This window comes from Muscardinus avellanarius (genome assembly GCF_963383645.1).
Source record: "Muscardinus avellanarius genome assembly, chromosome: 1".
NCBI lineage: Eukaryota > Metazoa > Chordata > Mammalia > Rodentia > Gliridae > Muscardinus > Muscardinus avellanarius.
In genome coordinates, this window is record NC_137786.1 from 64658650 (window position 1) to 64671263 (window position 12614).

The following is a 12614-nucleotide window of genomic DNA, read 5'->3' on the forward strand; positions in this document are numbered from 1 at the left end:
AGTCACTTGTCCACTTTTTTATCCTTAGCTCACACAGCAAGTATAGACATTTAGTGAATTTTTCTAGGTTAGCTTGCAAGAAATTTAAAATCTTTAAAATATCTTTTTAGCCAGGTGTAGTGACATATGTCTGTAAGCCCAGTGCTTGGGAGGCTGAGACAATAGAATACCAGGTTCAAGGCCAGCCTCAGCGATATAGTGAAACTCTCAGCAACCTAGTGAGATCTTTATGTTTTGTCAAAAAACAAAAAATGAAGCCGGGTGTGGTGGCGCACGTTTGTAATCCCAGCATTCGGGAGGCTGAGACCGGAGGATCGCGGTTCCCGGACGGTCTCAGCTACTTAGTGAGGCCTTTCGCAACTCAGTGAGACCCTGTTTCAAAATAAAGAATAAAAACTTGGGCAGGGGGTGTGACTCGGAGGTCAAATGCCCCTGGGTTTCATCCCCAGACCCACAAAAAAGAAAAAAAGAAAAAAGAAAAGGGCTGGGTATAGGTTGGAGGTAGAATACCCCTGGGTTCAATCCCCAGTACCACACAAATAATTATATATGTAATTTTATGTTATCTTATATAATTTTATGTAAATATATATAATATTTTAGATGGGTGCAGTGGCACACATCTGTAATGCCAGTACTTGGGAGGCTGAAGCAGAAGGATCACAGGTTTGAAGCCAGCCTCAGCTACTTAGTGAGGCTCTCAGCAACTTAGTAAGACCCTGTTTCCAAATAAAGTATAAAATAGGTCTGGAAGTATAGCTCGGTAGAAAGCCTCTGGATTCCACCCTCAGTACCACAAGAAAAAAAAAGGAATTTGCATCTCTAGCTGTGTGTGGTCATGCACAGCTATAATCCCAGTACTAGGAAGGCTGAGACAGGAGGATTGAAGGTTCAAGGTCAATGTGTTGAAACTGAAAGAGACTTGTCTTAAAATAAAAAATAAAATAGGTCTGGGGGTGTAATGCCCAACATGACACAGTAATAAATTGCTTTGCATATCAATAAAACTTAATAATTAGAATTCTGTGGGTAGTTTACAAATATGGCATCCCAAACAATAGGTGGTAAATAATGGTTTAGACTACCTCCAACTCCTACAGCCATTCTAAAATCAACTGTGACTGAGCAGGGAGAAGAGCTGCCCTCCTTTGCTGTCATTATGAAGATGTAATTCTGTTACAATTATTTAATCCCAAAGGCATTATTACACCTGTTCAGCAGTTTTCAGCCACTCACTAAAATGATGTATCACTCCACTGTGATAAATTTCAGAGTGACTTTTTATTAAAGTTTCTTTAAAAGTATTATGGCTGGAGGTTGATGAATTTAAATAGATGTTTGGAGAAACGACATAATTATGTGAGAAACGTGTGGTCTCAGGATTTGCTCTTTCACTTGTCTGAATTGTGCAAAACTTCAAGACATGATTCAAGAATTTTTTGAATCACTTAAATCATACAGATCAGATTAAAGGATAATGGATTCATAGAATGTTAGCACTGGAAGGGACCTTAGAGAACATCTAGTTCAGTGGCTCTCAAAACTTGGCATGAATTTGGAGAATCTCCTGCAGGGCTCATGAAAACATCTGGGAGGGGGCTCTCCCAGGTGTTCTGGTGTAGTGGGTGTGCGGGAGGACCTGAGCATTTGCCTTTCTCAACAAATTCCCAGGTGATGCTGAAGTTGCTGTCCAGGGACCTCACTTTGAGGCCACTCAAGGAGGCCAAAGCCCAGAGAGGTGAAGCAATTTGTCCAGGGCAAAAAAAGAAAGTAAAAAAAGAAAAGAAAGAGAAAAAAGAGAGAAAGAAAGGAAAGGAAAAGGAAAGAAAGACAGAAAGACAGACAGACAGTGGCCTTGAACCTGAACCGAGACTCTAGAAACATGCCTTACCACACCTGCCTGGCAGGGCATGGAGAAGACAGTACTCAGTTGTCATGACAAAAGCAGACATGAGGCTCTGGCAAAAGCCGGTATCTTGAAGGACCACCATGGAGGAAGGGGCGTCAGACATATAGGAAAGCACAGCAAAGGAGCTGGAAACTTGAGCTCAGATACTGCTCAAAGTTGCAAGAAAGTAGGTGATGCCCATGAGGGATGTTGGTCAGAAGTAACTACATGGATGTCCATGAGCATCTCAGAGAGAATGCTAGCTCCCTCTCCAGCCAACCTGCACTTTCTCATTTCAGGAGATGACCCACGTTTATGAGGGGCTCAAGATCAAGACTTGGAAGGTAGCCAGTTTCTTCTTCTCTCACCTCCCACACCTATTCTCTCCCCTCCAAAATATACCCCAAATCCATCCATTTCTGTCTTCACAAGGACCACCATCTCAGCCATCATCATCTCTCCAGAGTACTTCCTCTGGATATCTCCCTGTGTCCACTCTCAGCTCTCTATAACTCAGAACACCCCCCACCACCACCACCAGGGGTTCTTTAAGAACAAAGTAAAGTCAGGCGTGGTGGCACACGCTTGTAATCCTAGCATTTGGGAGGCTGAGACAGGAGGATCGTGGTTCATGGACGGCCTCAGCTACTTAGTGAGGCCCTTTGCAACTCAGTGAGAACCTGTTTCAAAATAAAGAATAAAAAATAGGGCTGAAGGTGTGGCTCAGAAGTACTGGGTTCCACCCCCAGTACTGCAAAAACAAACAAAACAAAACAAAAAACAAAGTAAATCACATTAATACCCTCCAATGGCTTTCTATTGCATTAGAGTAATATCAGAATGCCTCCCCTGTCCTTTCTCGGAGCCCTGGCCTCTCTGCCTGACCTGTCTCACCTCAACTCCTGTCACTCCCCACCTTGTTCATTAACTCCACTCACAATTTTCTTTCTGTCCTAAGAAAACAGATTTTTTTTTTACTGTACCAAAAACAATCCTGTACTATTTCTGATGCTTAGAATCCTCTTCCCCTATTTTACCACTGCCTTACCCATGGATAATCATGGCTTAAATGCTAACTGGTAACAGATCCCTTCCTGATATCTATTTCTCTTCTCTTCTCTTCTCTTCTCTTCTCTTCTCTTCTCTTCTCTTCCCTTCCCTTCCCTTCCTTTCCCTTCCCTTCTCTCTCTTTCCTAACTCCATTTAATTTTCTCTTTAGCCCTTCCTTATCAGTGTTTAAAATTATTTTTTCTTTTTTTTTTTGTGGGTCTGGGGATGGAACCCAGGGGCATTCGACCTCTGAGCTACACCCCTGCCCAATTTTTACTATTCTTTATTTTGAAACAGGGTCTCACTAAGTTGTGGAGGGCCTCACTAAATAGCTGATAAAGTTATTCCTTTTGTTGAGCTACTTTTTATTGTGTATTCTCCTCTACAAAACATAAGTATCATGAGGTCAACATAACCTTTATTTGTCTGGTTCACCATCATAGCCCTAGCACTAGAGCAGTATCTGGCACATAGTAGGTACTCAGTAAACTATCTTAAACAGGACTCTAGCCATAGGGGTAGGGCTTGTTCCCTGGAAACAAAACCTCAGAGTCAGTGAACAAGCGAGGAACATGTCCACTGGACCCAGAGGATTACACGCGCCCAGAACACAGAAAGACAGAAACTCTATTAGCGGGACTGGGATCCAGATTCAAAACTGGCCTCAGAGCAAGGAGAACTTGGTTCTGAGGTAAGAATCCTGATTTGCCAAAAGCCAGTTCATTAAGAGAAAAATTTACTTGTTTCTTTCACCTATTTTATTGATTTGATTATATTTTCTTACTGACATTCGAGGGACTTAAACTATCCCTTCTTGCCCTACCACAGATAGAAATGGAGAAAAGGCTAAAAGATTGGACAAATACATTATTTTCTTTTTATTGTTAATATATATAAAGAGTACTCAAGTTCAAAATATGTTCAAGAACATATTTTTCATATGTATATCTATAGGAATAACACATTATAAGAAAAATAGATCTCTAAGAAAAATGTTTATTATTGGTGGTTGCTATGTTGATTTTCTTCTTCTCTTTCTCAGTTTTTCCTCCTTTATCAGTTAGTTGTTTCCTATTCTCAGTCTTTCAGTCTTTCAATATTTCTCTAGGTTATATCGCTACATTAGTGTCTTGTGGTTCTTTTAATCCTTAAATTGCTTGATCAAGATTTTCAAAGTCTTCATTAATAAGAGCACTATTTTGCTCAGAGGTTACTCAAGACCCAGCAGAGTCAAAACCTTGCTCAGAGTCACTGAGCCTCTGGGCGTAGTGGTGCCTGTCTGTAAGTAAGCCCGGGTATTCAGGAGGCCGAGGCAGGAGGATCCCAAGTTTGAGACCAGCCTGGGCAACACAGCAAGACCCTGTCTCTATAAATTTTTAAGAATAAAAAGTTGGCTGAGGATGTAGCTCAGTGATAGAGCACTATGGATTCAGTCCCTAGTAAAATACACACACACACACACACACACACACACACACACACTCACTCACTCACACACACACACACACATACACTCACACACACACCACTGAGTCAAATGGTCTGGCTTAAGGTTTGGGTTCTGGGAGATCCAGAACATGGAGTTCTCACTTTCTTGCCATTTTCAGGATGCCATTGAAGGGCCTGTGTGGGATAGAGATGCAGCTGGCAGCATCCCTCCTCAAAAAGTCTGCTAAGATGCTCTCTGATGCCATATTTAGAGGCAATTGCCATTCAGGCTGCCACTGCCCATGGATGGGACCAAGTTTCCCTGCTCTGAGCACTACAGAAAAGGTCTTTGGAATGAAGAGGATGACTGGACCTCAAAGAAGCAAAACTCACAACTAATCCTATAAAGTACAAACAGTCCCCAGTTCTAATGATTCTTTATAGGCTCTCTACTTTGTAGTTACAATGACATATTAATTTACAGATAATATCCCATGATTAAAAGTCCACTTTTGTTACATACATGACAGACTGTCTAAAAATACATCTGCTCAGGCATTTTAAGGAAAGACTGTTTTGAGTTCTGCTCAGTTCTTATAAATTTAAAAATTTCCGTTAGAATTTTTAAACGATCTTGGGTTCCTCTAAAGAGATTTGCATGTGTGGAGTCTCCACCTGAAATAGATAGCTTGAGTCGATTGATTAGCTTAGCTTTGATTTTATGGAGCTTTGCATCTTCACTTTGGGGGCTTTTCAATACTTATGGCAAAATTGCCAAAGATATGAAAGGAGAAATAAAACAAATTGAAACCTAACATTTCCTTTTAGCCTAGTATTAAAAATGTTGGTAACAATTTACCATCTTTTATCTGGGCATTGTGAAGCACACCTGTAATCCCAGTACTTGTGAGGCTAACACAGGAAGATTGCAGGTTGGAGATCAGCCCCAACAAGTAGTGAGACTCTGTTTCAAAATAAAAAGGGCTGAGGGTGTAGTTTGGAGGTTGAATGCCACTGGCTTCAATCCCCAGAAACCCCCCTCCAGACACACTAGCACCTTTGGAACTGTTCATGCGCATTTGTAAAAATGTGGTTACATCTCTGTAAACTGAGCAAAACGAAGCTGCCGGAAGGAGAAACATAGTGCCAGTGTGTGAACTGGTGATTGAAGAGAAAAGAGAGAATTCAATTTCACAGATATAAACGTGGCTTCACTTTGCTTCTTGTAAGAATTTAAGAAAAGGTAACCTGTGCTTTCCTCGGCTACTTTTTTGTGATTAGTGACGAGAGGACAAGAACTCTGATGATATGTCTCAAAGTGAACAAGGACAAAAGGGGTCTGTTTTCTTTTTCCTTTTTGTTGGTGCATTCTAAGTATACGTCGTAATAAAGCTCACAGTGAGAGGGAGATACATGCTCAAGGCACTTGGCGAGCTGCCCTCCCCAGCTCCCGCCCTCCCTCCCCTTCCCAGTACATGGCATTGAGAGCGGCGCTGACAATTTGTGTGTATGTACACTGTCCATTGATGTGTCTCCGTCAGATCTACCTCCCCAAGCCTGCTCCCTCTTCTAGCTTCCCTCCATCGCTCCATTGAGGTTTCTCCTCCTTTATCTGCAGTAAGGGGCCTGTTTTCTAAAAAGGATTCTTTGGGGGGGGGGCTTGGGTTTTAATGTCTTTTAGGGAAATGTCTGAACTGTCCAAAATTGTATGTGAAATTTCCCATAAAGGTGAATAAGTAAGTTCATTTTGTTCTGAGGAGCAGGTCTATAACTTTCATCAGTTCCTCAAAGGATACTCCCAGCCCTAATTTTTAAATTTTTATTTTGAAACATGTTCTCACTAAGTGGCTGAGGACCTCGTTAAGTTGCTGGGGCTAGCCTCAAACCTGAGATCCTCCCATCCTCCTGTCTCAGCCTTCCAAGTACTGGGATTCCAAGGAGACCTGTAATCTATGTTGGCTTCCAGCACTGAGTTATGATGAAAGCAAAGATCCGGGACATTGAGCTACAAGCTGATTTCTTCCCGCAAGGCAGGGACTTATGAGGGCATATGTGAGAACTGGGTTTCTTTCATCCAAAGAAGATGTGACCAGATAATATGCCACAAATGCAGTGTCCAGACAAAACACTAGAAAGACTGGCGGACGGAACCTCTAGCTGACCTTGGTGACCAGACAGACGCTGCCCTGCCTGCCCACCAGCATGGCATTTTGAGCTAGGTCTTACCTTATTTTTAGGAAACCTAACAATAGCCAGATGTGCTAACACACTCCTGTAATCTCAGTATCTGGGAAGCTGAGACAGGAGGATCACAGATTTGACGCCAGCCTCAGCAATTTAGCATAGTCCTTAACAACCTAGAGAGACCCTGTTTCAAAAAAATTAACATAGGACTGGGGGTAGCTCAGAGGATCAATCCCTAGAATCAAAACAAACACCAAAGACATGATAGCAAATAGAAACAAACCCTTCAAAAATACGCAGCTGCCTCCTCACATCAGGACGGCATTTCATGTGTGCACCCCATGAAGATGGAGCTTTGAGGCGCAGGCTACCTTTACAATAACACAATCTTCTCACTATGAAACTACTACGGATGTTCACTTTCAATTCCAGCAGATACTTACAGAACAGTTCCTGTTACCAGCTCTTGGACCAGAAAGATGGAAAAGACATTCTTACACGGAAAAAGGAAAAAGACATTTTCCTTTTGTGTGTGTGTGGTACTGGGGATTGAATCCAGAGGCGCTCTACCACTGAGGTGCATGCCCAGATCTTTTTATTTTCATTATTTTTTTTATTTTGAAAGATTAAATTGCTGAGGCTAGCTTCAAATTTGTGATCCTCCTACCTCAGCCTCCAAAGAGGCTAGAATTACAGGCATGTGCCACCTTTGCCTTTCAAGACATTCTTGGTTTTGAATAAGAATTCAAGGAACATAATTCCAAGAAAATAGACAATACAGATACACCTTGCTTTAGTGACTGATAAGTTCCCAGAAAACTGTGTTTTAAGAAAATGCTTCAGATCAAACTATGTGTCAGCTTCAGTAGGGGATGAAGATTTTAAGGAAGCTTGAGGTTAATTGCCTTATAAAAAAGAAATTACTCTTTTTTTTTTTTTTACAATGCTAACGATGACAACCTTTTGTCTATGTTGTAAATAGAGACTGCCATATCGGTGGCTTCTTAAATATGTATATGCCCACACCCATAATACATGCATATATATGCATAGAGATTCATCACTATAGCCTTAGCATTAATTTTCATGTAATTTAAGGACTTGCACTTTCTACTTTGTGAATCTTCCTGTCCTGTAAAGGAAACGAGTTCACTCAACTACACACTATCAAGCGGACAGGTAATCAATCAGTGATCACACATATCAGTTCCAGCTGAGCTCCCGTCTATTGCTAAGATGGTTACAATAACCTCTAACTGTACCATGTAAGTAGAAATGGCCTCTTAGGCCTCAGTACACCAAAGGTTCGAGCAAGGAGGATCAACTCTGCCACCGGCAGTAACATTCTTTTTTTTTTTTTTTTTAAATGTGTCTTTGTCAGCAGTATTTTTAAACATGGGCCCTATCCTGTACTATATTTTATTGCTAAAAGCATCTTTATTCTCCAGTTTCACAGATAAAAGGCAATTTTTAAAATGTCATGATGGAAAGTAATTTTTCAAGGTTTTCATGACAGGACATAAAATTAGATTAAAAAATATCCAAAATAAAGCCTTGCTCATCAAGACTGGGACTTTAATCTCTGTTCTAGGACATTTGGGCAAAACTCTCCTACCAATATTGCTAAGTTGACTGAGGAAATATTTTCAGCTTTCACAAAAATACATGAACTCATGCACACATGTGCCTTTATTTAAAAGCTTCCCTACTATGTAAAATAGAAGATAAAATACACAGTGTAATCCCTTTCTCAAGGATTAGGGAGGCTAAGAGCTTAGAAAAGGCAGAGTCCATGCTTGGTTTCTACTCACATGAATACTAGTAATGCAATTTTAAGCTGTTACTCGCTTTATAAACTTTATCTGGGTTTGGCATTTTTAATCACATCTGTATCATGGGGTTACTTAGGAATCAAGTGAGACAACATACAGCATTTAGTAAGTGCCTGGCACATAGCAAATCATCTATTATATCTATCTGTTGGAACGCACACACTTTGTTTTTTGCAGTATGGGGATGGAACCCAGGGGCATTCTACCTCCGAGCCCTATTTTTATTCTTTATTTTGAAACAGGGTCTCACTGAGTTGCTGAGAGCCTCACTAAGTAGCTGAGGCTGGCTTCGAACCTGCGCAATCCTCCTGTCTCAGCTTCCCAAATGCGGATTACAAGCATATGCCACCATGCCAGGCCACACACACTCTTTTATCATACTGGGTATTGAACTCAGGGTCATTTTCTCTCTGAGCTACACCCTTAGCCTTTTTCTCCTTCCTTCCTTCCTTCCTTCCTTCCTTCCTTCCTTCCTTTTTTCCTTCCTTCTTTCCTTCCTTTCGGTATTACTGGGGATTGAACCCAGGAGCATTCTACCTCTAAGCTACAACCCCAGCCCTATTATTTATTTATTTTTAAACAGAGTCTCACTAAGTTTCTGAGGCTGGTCTTGAACTTGGGATCCCCCTGTCTCAGCCTCCAAGTACTGGGATTACAGGCATGTGCTAGTACACCCAGCCTATAATACATTTTTGAGTAGGACAAGTTTGGGACCATGAAAAAGTTTATGACAGCATATAAAAATTAGCATCAGGACAGAAAGTCTATTTCAAGAAAAGTAAACAAAATATGGAGAGTAATTTAGAGTAGAAAATGCTATTTGAGCCATCATGGACCAGAGTGGTTGCAGGAGATTACACCAGGAATGGCTTGCTTAGGATCCTTATGCAGAAAATTGGGTAGAAGATGATAAAGTTCTCATCTAGGGGAGTGGTTATAAACATGGAGAGAAAATCACTGGTGGCAGGGTAGGGGGGCAGCTCAGAGGTAGAACACAAGCCTATCATGTGGGATGCCCTAGATTCAATCTCCACATGGGAAGTTAATAATAAATCAAGCCGGGCATGGTGGTTCACACTTGTAATCCCAGCATTCCGGAGGCTGAGACCTGAGGATTGCGGTTTGCAGACAGCCTCAGCTACTTAGTGAGGCCCTCTGCAACTCAGTGAGACCCGGTTTCAAAATAAAGAATAAAAAATAGGGCAGGGGGTGTAGCTCGGAGATCGAATGCCCCTGGGTTCCATCCCCAGACCCGCAAAAAAATAAAAAATAAAAAAATAAACAAACCAGTAAGTAAGCAAATAAATAAATAAATATCTATGTCATCACCAGCAATGATGGGGAAGAGCATAAATCATCTTTAAACCCAAGGAGTTTCTCACATAATTTAGGAAATAAGAAATTGTCAGAAATAGAATAGACAAATGCGGTCCATTTGTAAAGATTCTTTTCCCTAAGAGCCCAAAGTATTTCAATAACAAAATACTTCAGAAAGTAAGGCTGGTGATATAGACTGAGTAACAAATACCCAAGAGGTGTTTGTTATTTTCAACAAAAAGCAGAAGAATTAGGAGGTTAAGGAATGAGAGGAGGTAATTTTATCACAAAGACAGATGTCATGCTAAGCTTGGGATAGACTCTGAGCTTCCTGGCAGTCAATTCAGAAAGGAAAACAGAGAAGAGGAAGCAAACCAGCTCTCTTTGCATCTTTAAATCCTAAGATGTAATTAAAACCAGCCTACTGAGAGTTTAAGAAATAAACAACAACAACAAAATTAAACTCAGGCTTCTCCTTGAACAGAGTAAGTCTGGCGGGCTTAGCCATATTAAGCAGCCTCTGATAATGGATTCCTTACTGGAGTTCTCAAAGAAGCTCGAGCCCATCAGTGAATGAACAGGTATTTTTGTTTTGTTTTGTTTTGTTTTTGCAAAACAGATGCACATACATTATTAATGATGTATAAATCCTCAAACACACGCCCTGTCCAATCCTAGATCAAAATGAACAATCTATTAACTTCTCTAGCCAGCTTTTGTGAGTTATGGTCCTTCTCATTTTTAAATTTTGAAGGGGGAGTTAGTCCATTAAATCAGAAGAGCCCGGCCTCGTGGCACATGTTTGTAATCCCAGCATTTGGGAGGCTGAGACAGGAGGATCTCGGTTCACAGACAGCCTCAGTGACTACTTAGTGAAGTCCTTTGCAACCCAGTGAGACCCTGTTTCAAAATAAAGAATAAAAAACAGGGCTGGGTGTGTAGCTCAGAGGTAAATGCCCCTGGTGTTCTATCCTCAGTACCACACACACACACACACACACACACACACACACACACACACACACACACACAGAAAGAGCAGCCTGCTCTTTCTCCCTGCCTGAGGAGCCGGTAGAGGAGTGCACGGGCTTGTGACCAAGCCTGCAGGGTCTCAGCCCACCGCCCGGCCCTTCGGCATGGGCTTCCATCCCTCCAGTGGAATCCCCTGGCAAGTCCAAGTTTTCTTAGAGGGATAGGGCCCGGTCCCCCTGCTTAACAGCCGTCCTGCCAGAAGGTAGGGGGAGAGGGAGAAAGGGCGGGAGGGAGGGAGGAGAAAGGGAAGGGAAGAAAGGTAGGAGAGGGAGAGGACAGGAGGGAGAAAGGGGCACAAAGGCAGCTTTATCTTCACACCTCGGCCCCACGTGGGGGGCAGCACTTTTGCAGCCTCTGCGAGCAGCGCCTGGCCGTGGAAATCTAATTTGACAGAATAGGTAAATGAAATCAACAGTCATCAGGTCCCATTTTATTTACAGGACGAGGTCAATGTTTTTTTTTTTTTTTTAAAGCATCAAACTAAACAGCTTATTGGAAACGGATTTCAGGAGGACTCGAGGCGTTTCTGGAAGTTGGTTTGATTTTAAATGCCCAAATACAATGTATGATTTGCAAGAGGGCTTTCAGCGAGCCCAAGGCGGCACCTAGGAGAATACCCTGGGCGGCCCGGCTCGGCTGGCTGGCTGCGCGGAGACCGCGGGCTCCCAGGGAGGCCTGGCCCGCCCCTGGGGGGCCGCAGCACCTGGGCCGGGCGGCCGGGCAGGTGGCGCCCGCTCCCCTCGGGCCGCGCGCCCGCCCGCCGTCCTTTTGTTTGGTCGCCTTCTCTTTCCCTGGTTGTTGATTATTAGTATTTTCCTAGTTTTCCAAACTAATAAGTGCCACTATCAGGCAGTTGGAAGCTCTCGGAGGCTGCAGGCTTGCGGCTCGGCCTTAATTGATATTGAACGAGCGGCTGGTAGACGGGAACAGGGCCGCTGCTGGATAATTTGCAGTTTAATCAGCGTTTGTAATGAGAGCGGCTGATTAGGGCTGTTGGAAATAAAAGAGAGTTACAAGGAACGTCTGTCAGAGTCCGGTGATAATTCAGGACTAATTGTGGTGATTAGCGCAAACTGGATGACTTTGGGCTTTGCTAATGCAAAGAGAAACGTGCAGGCTCCAGCCAGGGACCCCTCGGAGAACAGTGCGCCGGCTGCGGGCAACTTTGCTGAGCCATTTTCCTGCGACGCCCCCAGCGGCGCGGGGCTGCGGGGAGGTGGGGTGGCCGCCACCTTCGCCGCTGCGCCCCCGCGGGGAGGACAGCCGGCCTGCCAGGTCCGCGCGCTCTTTCCGTGGCCTGGCCAGGGCCGGGCACACCGCCCTCGTGGCCCCACCCTGCCCTCCTGGCCCCCTCCTCCTGCCGCAGCTCCCCCCACCCCCGCGGCCGGGAGGCGTCGGTCCCCCAAAGACCCCGGGCTCCCTCCCCAGGAGCATCCGAGCAGGCGGAGCTTTGGGAATTCCCACCCACCTTCCCCATCGCCCCTCTCCTCTCCCCTCCCAGTCCTCTAGGCCCTCTGTGGGTCCCTAAGAGAAAGGCTCTGTCCTTCGTGGTCCCCCAAACCCTTGTCCCGGGTGGGGTCCCTTCACCTGCGCCACCCGGGCAGGCACAACCTTCGTTCTGAGTGAGTTGAGAGAAGAGAGCCCCGCTTATAAACTGCCCGAGACCTCATTATTGAGGAGTTTCATAACTCTTTAATTCATTTTTAATGATGGTAATAAACATGGTAGTCATTTTGGAACAATAGCTAAAAATCATAGGGCCATTACTGTCCATTAAAACAGTGTTTACAGTTCAGTGGAGGTTCACGTGCCCCGTAGCCATTCATATTAGCCAAAGGAGAGATTTATAGGTACAAAGAATGGTTCTCTTTTTATTCTTTATA